Source organism: Salvia miltiorrhiza, chromosome 3 (assembly GCF_028751815.1).
Source record: "Salvia miltiorrhiza cultivar Shanhuang (shh) chromosome 3, IMPLAD_Smil_shh, whole genome shotgun sequence".
NCBI classification, from domain to species: domain Eukaryota; kingdom Viridiplantae; phylum Streptophyta; class Magnoliopsida; order Lamiales; family Lamiaceae; genus Salvia; species Salvia miltiorrhiza.
This window is the reverse complement of record NC_080389.1, coordinates 10,261,530-10,267,451: the sequence shown is the minus strand read 5'-3', so window position 1 is coordinate 10,267,451 and position 5,922 is coordinate 10,261,530. Positions and strand designations below refer to the sequence as shown.

Sequence of the window (5,922 nt, the reverse complement as noted above, 5' to 3'; positions counted from 1 at the left end):
CTTTTGAAACCTCCGAGGTCGGGGCCGTAGGGACCGTTCCCGACGTCGATCCCCGAGAGTCCCGAACCGTCCACGGCCGTCGAGACCCCGTATTCCCCGTCTGATTCCCTCGCTCCCCCATACTATCGAACTCGGAAGCAAGTGACATGGCTGCAGCCACAGAACGCGGATGCTGCAAGCGAACTTGGCCACGAATAGGTTGCCGAAGACCGCCAATATACATCGGAATGAGCACTGATTCAGTGAGGCCGTGTGTGCGATTCATTAATCTCTCGAACTCGTTGTTATAATCCAACAACGCTCCCGTCTGAGTAAGCTTGGATAACACCTCGATATAGTTCACATAGTAGTTGGGATCGAAGCGACGGCGCACATCGTCCAAGAATTGAGGCCACGAGACATGAGGGTTAGTCTCCCGATAAGCAAAAATCCAGTCCGATGCCGGGGGCGAAAACAAAACAATAACACTATGTAAGCGTTGGTCAAGTGGTAACATAATGTAATCGAAATAGTATTGAACTCTCGTTACCCATGATTGCGCGTCCGAGCCATCAAACATCGGAGGATCCAAACGCATATAGCGGGATGGCTCGGACGAGGTGTGGGAGGGCCCCCCCCGCGGCTGACTCGGTTCCCATGACGAACGAGGGACCGAATTCTCCCCACTACGCACCACCGGACGATCCCACGCTGTGTGAGTGGGGATGATGGCGCGGTTGGACTGCTCTCTCGTCGAATCCCAAGCCGTGGGTCCCGGTGGCTCGTGAGAGCGATTATTGTACCCGCTGTGCTGCCCGGAGAATCCCCGCCGACTCTCCTCTTGCGGCGGCCAAGCCATCGTGACCGGTTGTGGCACCGGAATCGTAACTGCCGGCGATGGTGTTTGGAAGCACCCCGATGGCCACGGTGGCGCCCAACCGGACCCCTGCATCTCAGACGGCGGCTCCGGGAGCGGACGAGATGATGGTAGCGGCGTGCGGTGGTCGGAGGCATCGAGCTTCGCCTCGAGCCGCTGCAGAACGGAGATGAGAGTCTCCACCGGAACCTGGGGAGTCAACGGCGGCGCTGAGTGTGGTGGCTGAGTATACGCCGATGAGACCACCATGTTGGACGTCGGTGGCGCCCTCGAATGGGGAGGAAACACCCGATGAGGGTTAGGGTTCATCGCGAGACGGAAGGAAGAGGATCGATGAAAGCACCAGTTGATAAGGTCTCGCCTCCCTTATCAAAGAACGATTCGATAGAGCACTCGAGAAAACACGATTTCGACAGTCGCGGGCTTTCCCCGTCGATCACGTCGAGAAACTTGCGAGAATAAAATAAGCAACGTGAAAGGAAAATAGGGTTCTTCTTCATTCATGCGTATAACAACCCTAATCCCACTATTTATACTAGGACCCTGATTGGTTCGACACTTACGATTCGGGAAAGAACCAATAAGAAAACCCGAAAAGGAGCATTAATAAGCCCGACTCGATAAATACAAAAATTATGGGCCAAGCCCGATTATTTAATAAAATCACGGAACCTCACGGGTTCCTTACGCTCGCGCCTAGGCCTCCCTCCACCATCGCGGACAGCCTCATCGTCCAGCTCTTCGTTCGTATCGAACTCGCGAGGCCCATCCTCCGACTCCTCATCGCTCACGTCTGTCTCATCACCATCTTGGCCCGTATCATTTTATATGAATAAAATATAAAAAAAAATACTTGGTGGGGGCCCGGCCCCCTACCCTCATATGTGTCCGCCATTAATGGTCTCTCAGGAATGCCACAAGATCATATATATGTGGTCAAAAAAATACACGTTTAGGGTTCCACTTTTAGTTCCTTCTATAAGCTCGATAACTTTGTTTTACATCTAAGTTTTTTGTCCATGTTAGTTTATATCTTTTATAAAAGAATATCATTTCATAAAATTTAGTTTACCTATTAATTATATGAATATTTATGTTTTATTAAATACAATAGTTTAATACTGATATTGTAAAATATTTTATCATAAATATAATAATTTACAAAAAGTTAAGTTATATTCATATATACCCTAACGAGTGAAATATTTTATAACTTTTAAATTAATAATATTTAAAAAAAACTCATATAAAAAAATATACACAAGACCCATATATAAAATCTACACTATATTCTAATATAAAAAGTGTAATACGCACAAAATATAGACTGCCTATTATATCCCTACATATTTAATTTTAACGGTAGTTGTGTAAATTACATATTATACATTTAGAAGAATATATTAAATCATTAGATATTAAAATACTACAAAAATAATACTCCCTCCGTCCCAGCTTTTAGTATCCAACTTTCCTTTTTTGGCCGTCCCATATTTTAGTGTCCATTTCTATTTTTGGTAAAAGTAGGTGGGGCCCTTACTCCACTTTAATTATTTTAACTCTCACATAAAATGTGGGACCCTTATTCCACTCATAACACATCAATCACTTTATTAAAACTCGTGCTGTTCTCAACTGGATACCAAAAGCCGGGACGGAGGGAATATTAATTATTTAAATTATCTTATCCAAAATCTATTTGATATATATCTGTAACTTTAGAATCCTAAAAAAAATCAATAGAATCTATCTACATAACTAGATAAATAAAAATAACAATAAATTACTATTACATAAATAAATAGGGTATATATCATGCATACGCTAAATTATATATAAATGTTATCGTAGCTTTATATGTACGTGTTCGAAAATTCAGTATGAATGCTACTTTATATATATATATATATATATATATATATATATATATATATATATATAGGTGGGCTAAAATAAAAACAGTTTTTTTTGTATAAAATAGGAACAGATCTCACCCATTAATTTTTCTAGATCGTATGGCCAGATTTCATCATAGTTTTCAGCCTACATATACACGCATAGGATGCTAGAGGATATTGATGTCATTTTAACTTTTCACAATCGGTTACCAATATATGATTAATTATTAGCATATTATTTCCATATCAAAACAAATCTTTTTTTTTTAACTTAAATCATAACCTAAGCGTGTAATCTCTTTAAATATGCAGTGCAATTGTTTACATACTGAAAACCCAGAAAACTTGAGATTTCTTTAATCTCGTCGTTGCTTGAAGATCCATATATATGGGTCGTCTGGTACGCCGTTCTACTCAATTTACTGTTGTAGGCATTCATGTCTATATATTTAGTATCTAGGTGCTTGTCAATATAAATTCCTTGAATTGCGCTAAATATAGAACACGAATTCCTCATATTTACGATTGGTTCAGGAATTGTTTAAATAATTCATGCATACATGTTAGTAATTCATACTCACAGTTTAAACTATGCTCCCCTTATTTTATATATAGCGTTAATACGGATTCAGAATATCTATTATGATTTGGCTAAGTTTTTTTTTTTTCTAATCTATATCTCCCTCCGTCCACAATTTAATGCCCTGTTTGGCTTTAAAAAACTGTCCACAAATTAATGCCCTGTTTTGCTTTTTGTACCCTTTTACTCTCCTACTTTTTCTATATTTACTACCCTTTGCCACTAATGGACCCACCTTCAAACACCTTTTTCACTTTTATATTCTATATTTACTACACTTTATCACTTTATCACTTTAGTCAACTACCATTATCACTTTAGTCAACTACCCTTATATTTCACCACAACACCTTTTTCAGCTTTCTTAGTCTCCGTGCCCACACCCAAATAGGGCATTAAATTGTGGACGGAGGGAGTATTATATAAAACAGCAGTTTATCGGTAATATTTTACCGCCATATTTTCTCTATCCCACGTACAATCTATTCTTCCCACGTTCTTTCATGATTGTTATCCCACGTATTTTTTATCTTTCTCATATTATCTAATGATTCTCCCTCCCACGATTCATTAAAACTGAAAAATTCTACTTGATACTCTGTTCATCAACCACTACTTCTCTCGAGAATTTCAGTATTTAAAATTCTTTTGTTCAATCACTTCTCTTGCCGAAGAAAAAATTTGCAACTCTTTTGATCAACCACTTCTCTCTGCCTCACGCCGCCAGCCACCATCCGGCGACGCCACGCCGCTAGACAGCACCCGCAGCAGCCCACACTTCTCCTCATAGGCCGCCGCATCAACAATCCCTTAAAAGCTGCAGAGGCAGAAGTAACGCGTGATCGAGCCACATAATAAATGAATCGCATAAATCCTCTTCTCGATTTTTTCTATCCGAGAAAATCGTGGCGGCGAAGGAGACCGAATCATTCAGCTCAAATACTCAATCCTATACAGATTCAGAAACTGAAGAAACCTAACATCCAACACAATGAGGGAGCTTCGCCACATATATTCGTCGTTTCTCATACCTCTGTTGACGTTTTCTTCGCCATATTAGTTAATTGGTTCTTGTCGTGGTTTCCGAGAAAGGCCTCAAATCAGCGGCTGTGGAGTTAGTCATGACTTCTGTCAAGTAATATCTCACATTTTCTTCCTGTCGAGCTTGTGAAGGAATATTTTTTTTGGACTAATTTATCAATGTGTTCTTGTGTGTGATTAGGTTGGCGCCTGATGTATGTCGATGGTGAAAAGCACTCTGTTGTTCGATTTGATTCCACACCTGCGAAAAAGAAAAGTACTGCGCGATGATGAGCAAAAGGCACGACAGCTGCAGCGGTGAAGGGCGGGAAGAAGAAGGGGGTTAGCTTCGTGATCGATTGCTCGAAGCCGGTGGAGAATAAGATCGTGGAATCGCTTCGCTAGAGAAGTTTCTGCATGAGAGAATTAAGGTCGGCGGCTGTTTCACAAGAATGAAGCTCAGCTTCTTTACCAGCTCGTCAGTTTCTTTCATGTCTCCATTATTAGGTCCTCTTTTTGCTTAACTCATTCAGATTTTGGTTTTGTTAATTGTGTTATCAGGCAAACAGTGAAATGTTTCCACATATTTTGTTGAAAGGGCCGCCTGGTACTGGTAAGAAGGCACTTACTAATTCACTATGGCTCTTCTCCGTGAGCTATATGGTGGAATGTAAGCTTTTCTTTAAATTCTTCTCTTTTCTTTTTTTTAAAAAGAAAAGAAAAAAAGAATGACAAATTTAGATGCTTAATTAGATAAAGTTGTGTTTTCTTTGATTTGCAGATATCTCATGACTTGCGGTACTTTCATATTTTGGTAAGTTTAAATTCTGATGCATTTAATCATGTGTGGAGATATTTGAAGAAACAGTACAACTGATGTTAATCGAAGCTCAATCCTTTGATTTTCTCAAATTTTGAGTGATGGTCAATGTTTGATATGGATGCAACAAACTGGTATGTCATTGCCTTTCAAGTGAATAAATTATCAAACATGAATGCAACAACATTAGATATAGATATGAACGATTTTGGAAGAGAGGATCTCATCTGCATATATTCATTTAAAGAAGGCAACAAAGTAGTTTCATTATAACTTTCTTGAGATGTAAATAATCAAAGATATTGTACTATGAAATAGTTAATAATCTTGAGATATATCCAATTTTTGTTGTATGAACAGAAGGCCAATGCAAGTAGTGGTTCCTGTAAGTTCAAGTCATCACCATGTTAGCGGTTCCTGTGAGTTCGAGTCCTCACCAACAAGATCACCATCATCTCCAATTCCACCTTCTCCACAACGTATTTGAAGTATTTGACAAAGAAATACTTGAAGAAGCATAATGTGCGAGATTTGCTTTGTGTGATTTCTTCCAACAAAGAAAGAAATGTGTATGAATTGCGCTACTTCAACACTGCTGAGCAAGAGGGCGAGGAGGGGGATTAAATAGAGAGATTAATTTCATATTCATTTTATGCTCTTAAATTTTTGAGTTGTTTGTTCTATTTTTCTAAGATTTTTGAGGTTGCTTATGATATTGAATTTTGATGTGGTCTTTTGCTAATTTTTA

The 5,922-nt window shown here is 39.6% G+C and overlaps 1 long non-coding RNA gene across 1 annotated transcript; it reads left to right on the top strand.

Moving 5' to 3' along the window:
* The first annotated feature begins 3,831 nt into the window (after nucleotides 1-3,831).
* On the top strand, nucleotides 3,832-5,922 carry LOC131017694 (uncharacterized). The gene is made up of 4 exons (XR_009099790.1): nucleotides 3,832-4,469; nucleotides 4,557-5,024; nucleotides 5,136-5,168; nucleotides 5,535-5,922. It is a non-coding gene; the product is annotated as an uncharacterized LOC131017694 (long non-coding RNA).